Source organism: Oryctolagus cuniculus, chromosome 4 (genome assembly GCF_051225735.1).
Source record: "Oryctolagus cuniculus isolate XC-2025 breed Fujian yellow rabbit chromosome 4, ASM5122573v1, whole genome shotgun sequence".
Lineage (NCBI taxonomy): Eukaryota > Metazoa > Chordata > Mammalia > Lagomorpha > Leporidae > Oryctolagus > Oryctolagus cuniculus.
This window is the reverse complement of record NC_142870.1, coordinates 147420017-147437800: the sequence shown is the minus strand read 5'-3', so window position 1 is coordinate 147437800 and position 17784 is coordinate 147420017. Positions and strand designations below refer to the sequence as shown.

Sequence of the window (17784 nt, the reverse complement as noted above, 5' to 3'; positions counted from 1 at the left end):
CCACGCAGAGTCGGGGGAAGGAGGGGGCGCTGCAATGGTTTCCACCATCATTGCCAGTTCCTAGCGCCACCTCCACCACACCCCGCAGCGTGCGGCACCACCCGGGGCTCCTCACTGGTTGGGATAGCTCCTTCTATCCCAGCGCTCTCGCACTTCCTCGGACTGCTCCTTCTTAGGGACCCCGAGAGGAGCTCTTTTCTATCTCCCCACTTGATGCTGGTCTCCCAGTTCTCAGCCCCAGGCCTTGCACTAAATGCGTTCCCACATTCAGCTACAGCTCCTGCCAGTGCCTCAGACCCACGCCCAAACACCACAGCTGCCTGCACTGCCGCTGCCCCATTCCAGTTCACGCCCGGGGCCTCTCTCTCCAGCACAAGGCTGGACCCTCTGTTTCCGTCTCCTCTGCCACCCCAGTCCCAGTGCCCAGCAGCTCGCCCCTGACCTCCATCACTGCTTCCCAGCTGCTTCCCTTGCCCAGGCTGCCCTCCTGCCCCTCTATTCTTTAACCAACAGCCGCAGTCATCCTTTGAAGACGCTTTGTTGACGTCTACCATGCATTTAGAAAGCGCATAAATCACCAAGGCACAGCTTGAAAATCTCACAATCTGGGTACGCCTGAGGGAAGGAACCCAGGTCAGGAGGTAGCTCACTACCAGCGTCCCAGAAGCCCCACGGGCCCCTCTCAGTCCATGCCCACCTGCTCCCCGACAGCTGAGTTTGTCTGCTGGCTACTTTGCAGGGGTGGCATCACGCATGGATGCCACATCAGCCTGCTCTTCTGCACAGGGACAGCAGAGCTGGCAAAGCTCGCAGCAGCTCCCAGCCCTGAGATAAGCATGCGAGCACGGCACCCTCCTGCTGCCCTGCCCGCCTCCTGCTCTGGCTGTACGTCCCACCAGCCCAAGCCACCTAGACTCAGTCTCTGGTCATCAGCAGCCGAGCAGCAAATTCACGGCCCACGTCAAACACCCACGGCCTCAGAGTCTCTGGGGAGGGGCTGTTCTGTCTGCTTGGGTGGGGGGAGGGTCTTCCCTGCAGCCCCTCCTTTGCTGAGCTTCTATCATCCTGGTGGCAGGGACTGTCCTGCTGCACATCCTCTACTGCTGCTTAAGGGCACCAAGCACAGGCTGCGCTCACAGCCACCGTGAGCGTTTGAAGCCCCGCAGCGGTCCTGGCAGCCGGAGCACGCCTGCCTCCAGCAAGGCAGAGCGGGCGCTTTCATGAGGAAGAGCAGCCCGTGGGTCAATGATGCCAAGTGACTATATCAAAGGGAAAGGAGAAATGCCAGCGACGGGTGCCAAGTACTCAGCACTCGCACGCCAGAAGGGAGTGGCGATATAAAATGATCAAATCTGATTGGCAATTCATTGTAGAAAGAGCTCTCTCCCTTCTCCCTTCTACTGTGTTCATGATCTTCCAAACAACAACAACAAAACCACAACACCAAGTTCGGGAGGGGTGGAAAGTAGCAGATTCTTTCACGTTGTTCAGAATGACGCCGGGCCAGCTCCCCACAGAATCATCTACATTTGGAGCATGGGAGGCACGGACCCCGTTTTGACTCTTGGTCTTGCCTTTTTAGCAGACAGGAGACTGGACACTCATTGTTCTGAGCATGAAAAGGGGTACGCTGGTGAGTCACCCAGAGAATAAGCTAGGGTCCTGGCAGCACGGGGAAGAGCCTTCAGCCAGGGGACCCCGTCCCGGGTGGCCTGGGCCCACCCCCCGCCACGTGCTGGCTCAGTGCCCCAGCAGCTGCAGCCCCAGGAAGACCTCCTGGTAAGCTACAACACAGCTGGTTGACTCCGAGCCACCATGGAGGTCTGAGGGCAAAGCTTCCCAGGTGTGGAGCAGGAGCCGCAGCAGCAGGTGCTGAAAGCTGGGCGAGCAGGCGCCTGCCACGAGGGAAGGCACAGACAGAGGGCATGGGTGTTGGCAGTTTGTTAACAAGATGACGCACAAGGACACGCAATGGAAACAGCTTGCTGGGCCACATGGCAGGTGCTAGAGGAGCAGCACAAGCGATGGTGCCGGAGGGGCTCGGGACATAGGCAGGGGGGATCCCTGGAGACACACAGATGGAGCTGGGGTTTTTAAAGATTTTTAAGTATCTGCTATTTATTTGAAAGGCAAAGGCAGAGGAAGAAAAAGAGACTTTCTTCTGTCTGACAGTTTACGCTTTAAATACAACAGCCAGGGTGGGACCAGGTCAAAGCCTGCCAGGAACTCAATTGGGGCGTCCCATGTGGACGGCAGAGACCTAAGCGCTCCAGTCACCCCAGAGTGCACATTGGCAGGGACCTGGAATTGGAAGTAGAACTGGGACTCGAACCCAGGCATTCCCAAATGGGATGTGGGCAGCCCAAGCAGAGTCATAGCCACTGGGCCCCATGTCCACCCTGGAGCTGGGCTTTTGAGGAGGACTTGAAGACAAGACGAGGAGTAGGAGAACTGGTTGGTGGGGCCAGCACTGTGGCATAGTGGGTAAAGCCACTACCTGCAGTGTCAGCATCCCATATGGGCACTGGATTGAGTCCCAGCTGCTCCACTTCTGATCCAGCTCTCTGCTATGGCCTGGGAAAAAAGGAGAAGATGGTCCAAGTCCTTGGGCCCTGCACCCACATGGGGGACCCGGAAGAGGCTCCTGGCTCCTGGCTTCAGTTTGGTGCAGCTCCTGCCATTGCGGCCAAATGGGGAGTGAGCCAGCAGATGGAAGGCCTCTCTCTCTCTCTCTCTGTCTCTCCTTCTCTCTCTGTGTAACTCTGACTTTCAAATTAATAAATGTCTTTAAAAAAAAAAAAAAAAAAAAGACCTCGCTGATGTGCCAAAGTCTGGTGTAGGTGGGAGAAGGACGCCAGGTCAAGAAAGGGAACTGTGCCCTAGAGGGACCATCAGGCCACCTCCAAAGCCATCTGAGCAGGTAGAAGGCTTACCACACCCTTTTGAAAGCTGGCCCGCCACAGGACAGACAGCAAGGAGGCTGCTGCAAGGCTTGGGGCAGGCAGACAAGCCTCACGCAGGCAGCAGCAGTAGCCAGCGAGCGCCGGCAGGAAAGAGGTACAGGGGAGGCTATGGCTGACGGCCAAGGAGTCTTGTGTGTGGCGGGGGGGGCATTTCAGGGAGGCCCTGGGGCTGGAGGAGGCCAAGCACAGGCATCCAGGAGGCACTGGGAGTGTGGAGGCACAGCCAGGCAGGTCAGGCAGGGACACCGAGGGAGGAGGCCAGTGAGCGAGGAAGGGAGGGAGGTGGGAACGGAGGGTGGAAAGCGAGAGAGCAAGAGAGAAAGGGCAGTGGGGGGCAAGGGGACAGGGAGAGAAGCCCACCTCCTCTTGCCCACCAGGGCAGCAAGACCAGGGCTCTCCAGACTTAGGAAGAGCTGGTGACAACTTGAGTCACAGACCTGAGCCAGGGGGAGCAGGGGGCTGCCTGGCCGTGACCTTGGGAGCAATCACTAAAGGTTCCAGGAAGCAAGAGCCTCACTTCCGCCAACACCCCAGCCTCTCAACAGAAAGAAAGGACAGGGCCCCTTCTGGAGCTTGCGGAACCCAAGGGCCCATCCCCAGATGAAAATGGGAACCACTGGCTGCATGCGAGGTCTTGAAATAAGTCTCCTCTGGGGCTGCCACAGTGCTGGTGCTCCCCGAGCAAGACTGCAGCCCCCAAAAGGTGTCTTGTCTCCTGTCCCTACTCCCTTCTGCTCCTCCTTCCTGAGGCTGGAGCCTCAGGACTCTGCACACGGGCACGCTTCAGCAGAACGCAAAGCTTCCCTGAAACAGCCCCAGAGACAGCTGCCAAGAGGGCTCCACAGGCTCAAGCAGCCCGGGACTCCAGGAGACCAGGGGACCAGCACTGCACAGAGCTCCAGCACACCTCAGCTCTCACTCTGCAGAGAGCCAGGGCTCAGAGCCTGTTTCGCAGCTCCCAGCACGCTGGGTTTGGTCCCAGCAGGGTCTTTTGTCTTCAGGTGGGCAGAAGTCTGTGCTCTGGCTCCTGCCCAGCTCATAGCTTCAGGAAGCAATAGGAGGGCAGGGGTCAGGTCATCTGCTGGGTCTTCTCTGGTCATCTCCAGCCAGCACAGGGGCAGAGGCACCTGCTGCTCGTCTGAGAAGGCTCCCTCCTGCTCGCCTCTCTCCATCACCTCTGCTTGTTCTTGGACCTGCCCAGACACGGTCTTCTGTAGCCTCCCCTTGGGGACTTTCCTAGATGTCCTACAAGGCGCTCCCTCCACTCACTGGCCCCTGCCTGCCTCCCTCCTCCCTCTTGCCCTCAGAAGAGTGAGGAGGGAGAAGAGGAAGACATTTGTCTGGCCAGGGAAAGGTGGAAGAAACTGTAGCCAAGGTGAGAGCCAGGACCGTGGAAAACGCCTAAGTCCTTTCTCAGCCATCTTCGCCAGGTCCAGATGACAGAGCAAAGGAAACTGTCAGGCGCAGAGACCAAGGTAGAGGCCAAAACAGGCATGGTTGCTTCTGTCCAAGGCAGTGCCCAAAACGTGTCTCCCTGGTTCCTGCACCCTCTAGCACTCCCCCGGACCCTCACAGCCATAGCTGTGCCTGGGGGAGCCACCCAGGGCCTCAAGGCCTTCCAACACCATGAGATGTGCAGTCTGAGCATGGGAATATTAGGAGATTTTCACTCCCACAATGGATGACTGACACAACTGACTTCTAAAAAGAAAGGCGTGTTCAGGTCACAGTTTCAAAGGCGCAAGTCCTGGATGAAGCAGGCCCAGGGTTTGGTCTTTGATGAGGGCAGTTGGCCTGGCAATGACGGAGCATGTGTGAGGGCAGGTGCACAAGATGAGCAAAGAAGCAGAGAGAGTGGCTGGCAGGCTTTTACAGGATTGGGTCAAGTTTCCCTCCTCTTAGCACTATCAGCATGTAACTCTGGGGTATCTGTGCCTGCCCGCGTCCAGGAGTCGCACTGTATTCCAGTAACAGCACTCGGTAATAAAGAGCAGATGCAAGGAGGAAGGCACAGCAGCTCCTCCAATGCCCGGTTTCCCTCCAGGATTTAACATGAAGCTGTAAGTATCACCAGGGCACTCCTGACGTCAGCCTGCTGCATCATTTGCCATTTCCAAACTATCTGGGGGGAATGGAACTCAGCCTAGCACAGCAAGCTCTCGTGGCCCGGCACTTCAGAGATTCTGCAAATTCCTTGCCGAGAAGGCTCTGCCTCAGCACCCTCCTGCCCTCCCAGCTCCCCATCTCCCGGCTCAGGCTGGGGTTCACAGCTTGTGGCTTTTGCCTGGATCGTAGCAGGAGCTCTGGAACACCTTCACTGGCCTGTCGGGGATGCTCCCCAAACTTCCTCTCATCAGTTACAGCTCCTGCATTAGAAGCTCATGTTCTTTGGTAACTATCTGAACTTAATACAGACTCCTGCCTCCTAATCACTGTCGTGACTGCTTGGGCCACAGGCGTATCACAGCCACCTCCGCAGGTGCATCTCTGTTCTGAGCAGTGCTTGCCTTCACAGCAGATGAGCTCAACCTTGGCTACGTCAGAGTTGCCCAGAGGCCTTGCTGAAACAGCTTGCTGGCCCCACGTGCAGTTTTCCATCCGCCTGGGATGGGGCCTAACAGTCTGCATTTACAACAAGCTCCCATGTGATGGTGACACTGATGGGCCGGGAATGGTATTTTGAGAACCACTTCCTTAGACTCGAGTAGGTCTTCCTGGGTTCTAACCTAATTCCTTCCTTCTTGGAATCTCAAGGCTCAGCCTCTACAAGGGACTGCCAAAAGTTCATGGACAAATCTGCATTCTCATTGAATTCCATTTTCCCACGAACTTACAAGAGTCCCCTTGTATGTGCAAATCCGTTCTACCGACCAGCGCAACCTCTGGGATCAGACGGAATCAGCCCCCTGATTTCTCGGCACTTCCCTTGGCCACCTGCCGTCTGAGCATGGGGCTCCTTACCGGTGAGAATCTGGCTGCACTCTCCACATGGACCGAGGGTTCCTCTCCCAACTACTTTGTCTCACCTGGAGCTCTTGCAGGCAAGTGCAAGGGAATGTGGTTTCATCATCCACACCTGGAGGATTCTGGCTGGGATTTCTCCCTGCATGTTTCAAAACTCATGAATGAAATCGTCAATAAGCACCTTTAGATGAGGAAGGATTAGCTAAGCAAATACCGACGCCTACCAGCCGCAGCCCCGGCAGCAGCAGACATGAGCTCACCACGCTGTTCCAACGTTGCTGACCGATTCACGTCCGCAGCTCAGGGGCCTGCGACCTTCGCAGTGGGCCACAGAACACAGACGGTAGGCAGCACAGGCACAGGGCTTCCAGTCACTGAGGCCATGCTGGGTGTCAGGTGGGCAGAGCTGGTGCCAGGAAGGGAGGCAGACCTCGGCAGCCGCACTCCAGGCCTCCCCGTCGGTACTCAGCCCCATCAGTGACTTCAGCAAAGCACCCCTGGCTCCCCACAACACTCTTTTTGGGCTTCCCTATTGCTCAGGGATGCTCACCCCTCTGCCTGCTGCTGCCTCATTTTGTCCTCCGCAGGCCCTGAATGTCACCGCCCTGTGATCCTAGGCCATTGTTTTCCAGGTGTCAAGCTGGCGGGGCTGCCGTCCCTGTTCATTCAAACATGAGTCTAGGCGTGGCTGGGGAGGGCATCTGCAGGCGTGTTCCTATTTACCGCGGGGTTGCCCTGCTTTTCCACCCTCCTCCTATTTCATTGCTTTGGAAGGTATGCAATCAATGTCTTCTGCCTTAATGACTACCGCTGTCTTATTCTGTTGGTCGTGACTATAATGAAACACCTGAGGCAGCTCACTTATAAGGAGAAAAGGTTTCTTTAGTCTGCAGGTTTGGAGGTTAAAGTCCAGCACAGCATAGGCTTGGGCTCTGCCAAGGGACCTGTGGCGGCTGGCAGAGTGCAATTCAGGAAGAGTCACAGGGCACTCCGGGAAGCAGGGGAGAGGGTGTGCCAACAGTCAGGCATCTGTAAGCGCCTTCTTGCCATAACTCAAGTGTTCACAGGAGAACAACCTTCAGAGGGTGTGTCCAGAGACCTAAGGACCTCCCACTGGGCCCCACCTCCTAAAGGTTCTACTCCCTCCCTATAGCACACTGGGGGACCACGCCTTTAACACACCAGCCTTAAGGGAACATTCACCATCCCAGCCATAACACCCATATTTTTTTCACTGGTGGCAAAATGCACATAACAGCAAAGTGTCCATCTGAACTATATTTAAGTGGCGTAAAGTACATCACTCACATGCTGTGCAGCCATCACCATCACCCCCCTCTAGAGAGCTTTCCATCTTGCAAAACGGAGGCTCTAAACCCATGGGACAGTAACTCCTCATTCTCCCTCTCCCCCCATTCCACTTGCTGGCTCTGTGAGTCTGACTACTGGGGCGACCTCCTGTGAGTGGAGCCATTCAGGATTTGTCTTTCTGTGTCCAGCTCATCCCATTAGTGTAACCTCGTTCAGGTTCATCCCCTCTGTAGTAGGCGTCAGAACTGCCTTCCCTTTGAGACTGTGTCATTCTCCACCGTGTGTCTGCACTGCGTTTTCATTGTTTCCATCCAGCCACTGAAGGACACCTGAGTCGCTTCCCTCTCTGGGCTACTGAGACTCCTGCTGCCGGGGATGCTGAGACTCCGCTCCCAATTCCTTCGGAGATTTACCCAGAGACAGAACTGCCGGGTCATACAGCTTCCATTTTTAGTCTTCTGGGGACCTATCATATTCCTTTTCACAGTGGCTGCAGCATTTCCCTTCCCTGCGTAGTGTACAGCTTGGTCACTTCTTTGCCAATACTGGTTACTTTGTTTTTGTTTTTATAATAGCCATCCTGGGCGTGAAGTGGTATTTCACTGTGGTTTTGAACTGCAGCTCCTTAATGATTAGCGATGTTGAATGGATGTTCATGGTCTTGTTGGCCATTTATGTACTGTTTTGGGAGAAATGTATATTCAAGTCCCTTGTCAATTTTTAAGAGGGTTGTCTGTTGTTGAGTTATAAGAGTTCTTTAGATAATCTAGATATAAATCCCTTATCAGATTTATGATTGCAAATATCTTCCCCCATTCTGTAGGTTGCTTTTCTATTCTATTGATTATGTCATTTGATGCACAGAAGTTTTTGCTTTTGTTTTTACTGTTGGTGTAATACAAGTTGTCTATTTAAACATTTACTATCTGTGCTTTTGGTGTCATATCCAAGAAATCCTTGACAAATTCAAGGTCATGAAGTTTTCCCTGTGTTTTCTTCTAAGAGTTTTTTGTTAAGACTTGTTTATTTATGTATTTGACAGGCAGAGTTACAGAAAGAGGGAGAGACAGGTGTGCTCCGCACCTCACTTGGCTAATCCTCTGCCTGCGGCGCCAGCACCCCGGGTTCTAGTCCCAGTTGGGGCACTGGATTCTGCCCCAGTTGCTTCTCTTCCAGTCCGGCTCTCTGCTGTGGCCCGGGAGTGCAGTGGAGGATGGCCCAAGTGCTCGGGACCTGCACCCACATGGGAGACCAGGAGGAAGCACCTGGCTCCTGGCTTTGGATTGGCGCAGTGCACTGGCCGTAGCGGTCATTTGGGGGGTGAACCAATGGAAAAGGAAGACCTTTCTCTCTGTCTCTCTCTCACTGTCTAACTCTGCCTGTCAAAAAATAAATAAATAAATAAATAAATAAATAAATAAATAAATAAAATAAAGAAAGAGGGAGAGACAGAGAGAAAGGTCTTCCATCTGCTGGTTTACTCCCCAAATGGCCACAACAACCAGAGCTGGACCAGTCCAAAGCCAGGAGTTTCTTCCGAGTCTTCCACATGGGTGCAGAGTCCCAAGCACTTGGGCCATCTTCCACTGTTTTCGCAGACCATAGCAGAGAGCTGGATTGGAAGAGGAGCAGCTGAGACGTGAACCGGTGCCCATATGGGATGCTGCAGGGGTAGGCTTAGCCTACTACGCCACAGCACCGGCCCCCTCTTCTAAAAGTGTTAGAGTTTAGGTCTTCTATCTAGGTCTTTGATTCAATCTGAGTTAGTTTTGTGCCATGAGGTAAACATCACCACACCATTAGACAGTGTAAGTTCGATTTCTGGTTCCATCTGGCACAGTCTTGAGGTCTTAATTTTCAGGGACACTTTCCCCAGGTCCTGTTAGAGACGAACCCGCGGGCTGTCCCTGGGCTGTGGATGGAGTGCTTTCAGGTGTCCTCCCCCCAAGGGCCTGAGTTTCACCTCGCCCTGCTGTTTTTGGTACCTGTGGGATGACTAAAACCCAGTCTCTGGTTAGGAGCTCCTTGAGGGTTTTGTTTGGTTTTGGTTTTGGTTTTGAAAGGCAGAGGAGACAGACAGATAGAGATCTCCCATATGTTGGTTCATTCCTCAATTGCCTGCAGCAGCTAGGGGCTCAGCCGGATCAAAGCCAGGAGCTGGGGACTCTATCTGGGTCTGCAAGGACCCAAGTACTTGAGCCGTCACCTGTGCCTCCCAGAGTGTACACCGGGAGTAAGAAAGAATCAGCAGCAAATCCAGAACTTGAACCCAGGTACTCCATTAAGCGGTGTGGGTGTTCCAAGCAGAATCTCCCCCTGTAAAATTTTATTCATTTGTTTATCTGAAAGGCAGAGTGACAGAGAGAGGGGGGCACAAAGAGACACAGATCTTCCATCTGCCAATTCACTCCCCAGAGGGCCAGAACAACCAGGTCTGGACCAGGCTGAAGCCAAGAGCCAGGAACTCCACCCTGGTCTCCCACATGGGTGGTAGCAGGGCCCCAACTACTTAGATCATTATCCTTTGCCATCCCAGGCACATGAGCAGGAAGTCGGATGGGAAGTGGACTAGCAGGGACTCGAACCACTGCTCCCGTATGGGATGCCAGTGTCTCAAGCAGTGGCTTAGCCTGCTGCTCGCATCACAGCACAGCTCTGGCCCCCAGCAGCACCTTAACCTCTCTACCAAACGTCCAGCTTCCAGGATTGTTGACTGATCCAATCCACACCCGTGTCTCCTGCTGCAGGGTGCCCTGGTACCCTCATTGTTCTGGTGTTCATTTCTCTCACCTGAAGATTTCACTTTTCCTTTTGAAAGCTCAGCCATGCATTTAAATCTTTGGTGCTATTCTGTTTCATGGAGCATCTCTAGGAATTTATAGCAGGGGGATGAGGGTATTCCATGTTCCATGAAGTAGTCACGTTGATGGAAATCATAATCCACTATAGCTCTTTATGGCCCTTCTTACTCCATCTGGCACTGCCTTTGGAAGGAGGGACTTTGTTTCACGTGCATCCTTCATGCAGGGCTTCCATGCGAAAACCAGGAAAGTGACTAGTTAAATTCAGAGTTCCTGACTCCATGTGTATTAAGCAGACTCCAGTTCAGACTCTGCTGATGTCTCTCACAGAAACCAGCCATTCTCTCTCCGTCATATGACACACTTTGTACCTTGCGGTTGTCTGTGCATCCAGGCACTGCCCCTCTTACTCACAAGGGCACTAGCCACTCTGGATCATCACGGCATCTCCAGTGGGGCTAGTAAGTGACCAGTAATAATGAATGAAGGAGTAACTGAAGCTCAGGCAGCCATCCCCAGTTCACAAGCCTGCTGTTTACAATCCTACTGAGAGCTCCCTTGCAGATAGGGGGTGCCCAATCAAGGCTCACCAAATGACTGGGTGAGCCCACCCGTGGCTGCTCCCCACATCCTCCCAGGTGTGAACCCCAGGCTCAGGTCCAGATCTCCAGTCTGAAGACCCAGCCCCAGCTTCTGTCCTCACCGCCTTGCCCTCGGGCCCACTCTTCCTACAGGGCGAGCAGCCCATCAGATACACTGGTTTCTCTAAGATGTTTGGCCAACACTTAGGGCTGGATTCCTGAGCTCTGAGCCAGTCCCTGGGAGTGGGCATCAGGAGAGCAGAGAGGGCTTCCTGGGCAGAACCACTTCCTCATCTTTCCAGAAAAGAAAACGTTCCACATTCTTGCCCCTCTTTGAGACCTAAAGTACCGTTATCTCACTGTGCCTCCATCCCTTGGGAGCCGTGAGACGCAGATATAATTGTGGATGCCGAAATGCAGGGGATTCGGGGACGGCCCTTCGGGAAATGGACTTGGAGACAGCCTCATCCTCTTGGCTGCAGTCCCAGCCACATCCAGGTCTACACTCTGAGGCCGGGAGGCAGCCACTGCATTTCACACATCATACTGGTGTTCCAGTGCACCTGGCACAGTAGAGTGGGCTGTTACCACAGACTTCAGGGCTGGTGAGTTGTCAGTTTTTTCTCAGTGTAAATATAGGACATGTTTATAGTAGAAAAATGCAAACCCTAGACATGCCCAAAGAAGGATTCCCACTCAAAGAGAACCAGCACTGTTCAGCTCCCGGAGTCTTCTTGTTCTGCATGCACTGACTTTTATCAATTTAGATCATCTCTACCTATTTTGGTCCCTCTGCCTCCTTGTACTTAACATGAGAAGATGGCCTCCTCCCCAGGGTTTAAAAAATCATTTGTAAGTGATATTCCCTAGACAGATGTCCCATTTACTTACTGACACTCTAGTTGTTAGATGCACAAATTATCTCTTCACTGTAAGTTTCTGGGCAGATGTCTTCATGACACAACACAGTGTCACTGGCCGGGTTTCCATTTCTGCTTTCCTTTAGAAAGCAAGGGTTTCTAAGCCCCTTGGTTGCCCCACACCCACGGCAGGTATAAATGTTCACACACCATCCAGCCAGGGTGCAGGTCTAGGTTCACAGTTGGAGTGAAGGACTGTACAGCAAGACAGGAAACCAAGGAATGGATACTTTCAGGACAGTCAGTGCCAAATGTGCCTTGGGGAAATACAACAATAAATATAAATGAGCCACTCAGCTGCGTCTATTAGGATGAAGCAAGGAAGTGGCAAAGCTCTGGCTCAATTGTTCTGGACTTACAGTGAAGTGCAAGAGAGGAAAACAACTGTAAGACAGGGTCTTCCCACAGAGCCCCAGCTCCAGCTCTATGTAATGGGGCAGGTCCCATGGGCTGCCTCTCAATGCCCTGTGCTGTACATTTTGGACAACAGGCACCCCCAGCACAGCAAGGGGGCTTAGTCAGAGAGTGTTTCCAGCCTTGTCTGTATTATTTCACTAAATCTTCAGCATGATGGGTACCCCCAAACAGTTGCATTCACACCCCATTGTGTTTTGTTTGAGGATACATACACATATGTATCCTCATAAAATGCACCCGTGTCTGTGATGCTAGCTCAGGAAATCATAATTGCTGCTTTAAAAAAAAAGGCATTGGTGCCAAGGTAGGGATTCGGAATTTTTGTAATTTTTAAGGCAAGCAAAATAGAGTTAATCAATGATTGTACTCAGTCCTTGTAGATTTTATATATTTTCATCTGTGAAATTCAGTGAGGCCATGTGCTCCCAGGTCACTGACAGCTGTTCAAAGGAGGAGGCTTGAGCTGCAACAAGGAAGGTGTTGGCAGCACAGGAGGACAGAGTCCAGGAGCAAGAGGGGTCTGAAAATGAAATGGGCAACCAAGAGTCCCGGGAACTCACGGCCCAGATCAAGGACAGGTTCCAGAGGCAGAGCCTGTTCAAGAGACAGGACTGGTTCTTCATTAACTTGGCCCTGCTGGTCTGGGGTGGGAGAAGAAGAGGAAGTGGGGCACGGCCCTGGAGCCCAGGCCAGGACCCACAGGAACATTCCCCTGACTGTGAGGCCAGATGTCCCCTGTGAGAGCTCCCTCCTGGGCCCTCAGTCCATGTGGTTCCCAGAGAGCCCTTCTCTACCCCTGCAACAAGCTGCTGTCCAGCTGATGGTGCAAGGATGGACTCTGTTGTGTGTCCAGGGCTCCTTCAGATGTGCCCTTGACACTCTGGGAAAGCTCCCAAGGTCAGGGAGAAGTGGGAGCTCAGGCAGGAGAGGATGGGAAGGAGGAGTGGGAGAGCTGGGGTGGGAGCAGCCCTTGGAACCTGCTGTGGATGGGACATGGTCTGTCTGCAGAAGTCCTTGTGTAGCTTGGTACTGAGGAGGTGTGACTGTTAGGAGGTGGGGCCTGCTGGGGGCAGTGGGCCATGGCGATGACGCCCTCCGAAGGGCATTAGCGAGTTAGCTCCCGCACAGCAGGATGTTACAGAGCTGGTGTGGGTTACCTTCCTGCTTTCGCTATCACCATGTACCCTCTCTCTCATACTTCAGCCATGCAGTGCCAGGAGGCCCTGGCTAGATGCTGCTGCCAGCACCGTGCTCCTAGTGCCTCCAGAACTGTAAGTAAATGTACCTGTTTTGTAAAACCTACCATTCTCAGGTATTTCCTTCTAGCAACATGGGGCAGGTGAAGACAGAGCTGACGAGGGCACCACCAATGTGTAGGGCCTGGGAGGGCGGGGTTCCCATGGTGGGGAGGTCTCTGCCTGTCCTGTGCTGCCTTCCTATAGCAGCCACAAAGCAGGAGGCACCCATGTGAGTGGTGACCAAGTTCGCTGCAGTGACCAGAACCAGCAAGGAAACCTCTGTGATCTGGGGCCACACATGACATCCAGCGGTGCCCACCTTCACAGCCCGGCTTGGTGAGGATGGTGGCCCAGGCTTGCTTTCTGTCTCAGCCCTGCATAGTGGCCTGCAGTTACGGGGCTTCTGGGAGGGGGAGTCTGCTTTCCACCAGAGACAACAGCTTCTGTGAGCTTTGCCCAGTTGGGGATATACAGGAAGGGCAAGTGTAGGTCTCAGCTCACCACTGCAGACACCAGCCGGGAGCCGACGCTGCAGCACGGTCTGGGTCTGCTCTGCAGTGCACCCAGCTCCCCATCACTGGGGCCACGCAAATGGAGGATTGCAACGTCTTTGAGCAGATGAACTTCGTCATCTCACTCCATTCTGAAATTCAGTAATTCAGAGACCAGGAGGCACCATCTTTGCTTTTATCAGCATTTGTGAGATATCAAAATGACCAGCAATGGGCACAGGACGTGCAGGGAGAACCTTCACGGATAAGCAAGAAGGAGAAGCAAGCCTTGCCGCTTCCCAGGAGCCCAGCCTCGGGCCTCCTGGCTCTCACCCACCTGCACTCTGCACCTCCCATTTCTTCCTCCCGTGGATTCCCAAGGTCTATCTCCGTTGCCAGCAGCACCTGGCCCTCCTCGCTGAATTTCATTGCTGTAAAATGCTCAATAAGGAAGGCAGTAGGGCGACCAACTTGTCCCAGTGGGCCCAGAGCTTCCCTCCTCCAGGTTAGAGGCCGGAAGACCTGTGTGCTAGGACCGTGCTCAGTGCTGGGCAGATGGATGCAGTCGGTCACGCCGGGGGCCAGAGGACTCGCAGGCCATGGTGTCTGGGAAACTCAGGTGCCGCTCGTGCAAACAGCAACCCGAAGCAAAGGGCCTCACACAGCAGGCACTCAATAAATGCTTGCAGAGCTCCCAGCTGCCAGCCAGTTTCCCCCAAAGGCGCTGTGAATCACAGGAAAGCAGGAAGTTTCCAAAAGGGCCTGGGCAGAGTGCAGAATGGCTTGTCAAGCAGTCTGGGAAACTTAACACTCTCATCCTATCCTGCAGTCTCCTTGGCAGCCCATGGGCTTGAGCACTAACTGCAGAAGCCGCCAACCCCTTCCCTGCACCAAGGCCCTTCCCTAGGGGTGGCACACAAGACTCAGTCTCGGAGTCTCCTGACACCCACACTGCACACACCTGTCCCACTTAAACTGCCCAGGTACCCTTCCCTGTGAGCCCAGCAAGCTGCAGGGTGAACTAACCAGATAAACTAGTTCCGACGTGGATGCTGCCTGTCTTGTGATTCCAAATTTCCCAGCTCAGTCTGCCCCACCTGGGAGAGCACATTTGGGAGACACGGGTGAGCCCCGGCACAGCCTCTTGGCACATCAGCGTTCCTCCAATATTTCAGAGGAAATACGACATACCATTTGGAAACACATATATAGCATGTGCAGAAAAATATAAAATTTATTTGGCTTTCAGATACAATACAAGACTGTATCAAAACCACAGGCCACACCCCAGCCACAACCCCCATCCCCTCGTTCTACCCCTGTGTGGAATCTGCTCATTTCCTCCTGGAATTTCACAATGAGCCTCTTTGCAAACACAAGCCCAACACCCCTGTGTGGAATCTGCTCACTTCCTCCTGGAATTTCACAATGAGTCTCTTTGCAAACACAAGCCGAACACTGTGTCCTAACGGAGGCCCTCCAGCCTCTGCACCTGGGGTCTCCCAACAGGTGGGATGGAGCGCGAACAAAGTGGAACTTGTCTTCAGGACTCCCGGTTGTATACGCTAAATTTCTAAGACAGGATTATTAGTCTGCCACATTTCTGGAGGTTGGGGGACAGCCTCGGGTGCTGATGAGACAGTTCCCAGAAGCCTCACGTCCTGGGGTTCCTGCTTCCAGTGGGTGCCCCCAGGCTGCATCGGGGCCCCCAGTGTTTCCCCAGGAGTCTCTTAGCATTTCCACCCTGCAGGATAAGCAGCAGGGGGTGAGCTGCCCACTGGGCAGGAGGACGTCCCATCCTTCAACCCTTGTGCAGGTACAGTGAAGTCTGAGACTTCCCGCCTTGGTTTCACTCCCCACCCCTGGGCAAATTTAATCCATCCCAACAATGAGGCATACCCAGGGAATCAAGGTCCTCTAAACCAAGGGAGCTTCTTGCCAAGTTTCAGAACAGGTCTCCCAGCAAAGCTCAGGCCCAACTGGCCCTGCTCCTACTCTCACCTCAATCAGCAACGTAACAGCATGAGATGAATATCTGAGGAAGGGACTGGAGAGATCCCCAGACTCAGGCCCTAAGGCTCACTGACAGCAAGAGGACCCGTGTCATGGGAAGGCGGGGGCTGGGAAAGGAGACAACAGGCTCAGGGGAAAAGATGCCCCACTCAGCTGAGGCCAGAAGAAAGGCCGGAACCATCAATACAAGAGCTCCCATCCAGCTCCCAAAGCGAGCTTTAAATCTGCCCTAAAATCTCTCTAAAAGCCAAAATAGAAGGGAAACTGAACGGGTGATAACATGTGGTATCCATCAGAGAAACGCAGCCGTGCAGGCTAAAACCAAGCTGCTACCCAGCTGTAAGCCCTGCTGTGCTCCAGGAGTCATGGCAGAGCAGTCCCACACAGGCCAGCGCCACGGAAATGCAGACCAGACCCAGCGGGACGGCTGCTGGTTCTGACAAAGGCGCAAAGGGGATTCTGTAGCGGAAGCCGAGTCATCTCAGCAGCAGGTGCAGAACCACCGGACAGCCACAGAGCGCTCTAGCCTTGACCTAGACCTCACCTGCATGGAAGCTAATTCAGGATGGAACACAAATGTTAACGTAAAATCAGGAAACCTTTAGAAGAAAGCACTAGGAATAAAGGCTTGAGGAGTTCTCAGGCGCGACACCAAAAGCAGGACCCAAAAAACTAAAAACTGACAAAGTAGAAGTCAACAAAATTAAACTTTTCCTCTGTAAAATACCCTGTCAAGAGGATGAAGAAATGAGCTAGGACCAGAAGAACAAGTCTGCCAGTCACATACACAGCCACGGGCTTGGCTCTGACTTACACACAGGACTTCCAAAACTCAGAAGTCAAGAAAACAGGCAAAACACATGAGCAGAGATTTCAACAGAGGAAAGACAAACATTAGCAAAGCACATGAGAAGACGTTCAATACCATTACCTACTAGGAAAATGCAAACTAAGGCCATGGTGAGCTGTCACTACACATCTATATGAGCAACTCAAAGAAAAAGTAGTGACAAAACCAAATGCTGACAAAGCAACTGCACCTCTCACATGTTGTTGGAGCAGCCCTAACCCTGGCCCTAATGCAAAACCACCACCAACTCTCGAAAGTAGTCTGCCGGTTTCTTAAAAAGCCTCAAAATGCATCCTATGGGCACCTAGAAACAACAATGTGCGTTCATACAAAAGCCTGGACACAGTCATTCACAGCACACGTGTTTGTAACAGTCTCAAGGTGCAAACAGCCTAACTGGCCTTTAACAAGTGACCGTTTCAACAAATTCTGGTACAGCCACACGATGGAATACTACTCAGCCATAAAAATGTACGAATGATTAATAAGTCCACTAGCTCGGATGGATCTCAGGACTGTTGGGCTAATCAGAAAAGGGAATATATCGTGTGATTCCATGTATAGGATATTTCCCAAACGGCAAAGTGACAGTGATGGAGCAGAGAGCCGAGCGGTGGACGGCGGTTAGAAGGGCACAAGAGAAATCACTGCAGTGTTGGCTCAGCTCTACCTTGAAGAGGTGGGGTGGTGGTTACACAAGCTACACATGTGACAGAGCCACACACACACTCTTTTTAAATTATTATTATTTGAAAATCAGAGTTATACAGAGAAGGAGAGTCAGAGAGGTCCTCCATCTGCTGTTTCACTCCCCAATTGACCACAATGGCCAGAGCTGTGCTGATCCAAAGCCAGGAGCCAGGAGCTTCTTCCTGGTCTCCCACGTGGGTGCAGGGATTCAAGCACTTGGGCCATCTTCCACTGCTTCCCCAGGCCACAGCAGAGAGCTGGATCGGAAATGGAGCAGCCAAGACTCGAACTGGTGCCCACATGGGATGCCAGCACTGCAGGCACTGGCCCCAGAGCTACACACATACTTGATAGCAATGTTGATTCCTGCTTTTGATACTGTCCTGTAGTTATGTAAGAGGGACCCACTGGGAGAAACTGGGCAGAGTCTTCACAGTACTTCTAAGTGCTACTTTTCCTATGAATCTATAGTTGTTCCAAAATAAAAAGCCCTTCAAACACTCAGATCAACTCAAATTTCTTCTAGTACTGGGAACTCAGTAGAT

The 17784-nt window shown here is 53.0% G+C and overlaps 1 protein-coding gene across 2 annotated transcripts in view; it reads right to left on the bottom strand.

Annotated features, from left to right (window-relative positions):
• The window catches only part of SLCO2A1 (solute carrier organic anion transporter family member 2A1), a 74212-nt gene that overhangs the window by 51440 nt on the left and 4988 nt on the right, over nucleotides 1–17784 (bottom strand). The window lies entirely within an intron of this gene.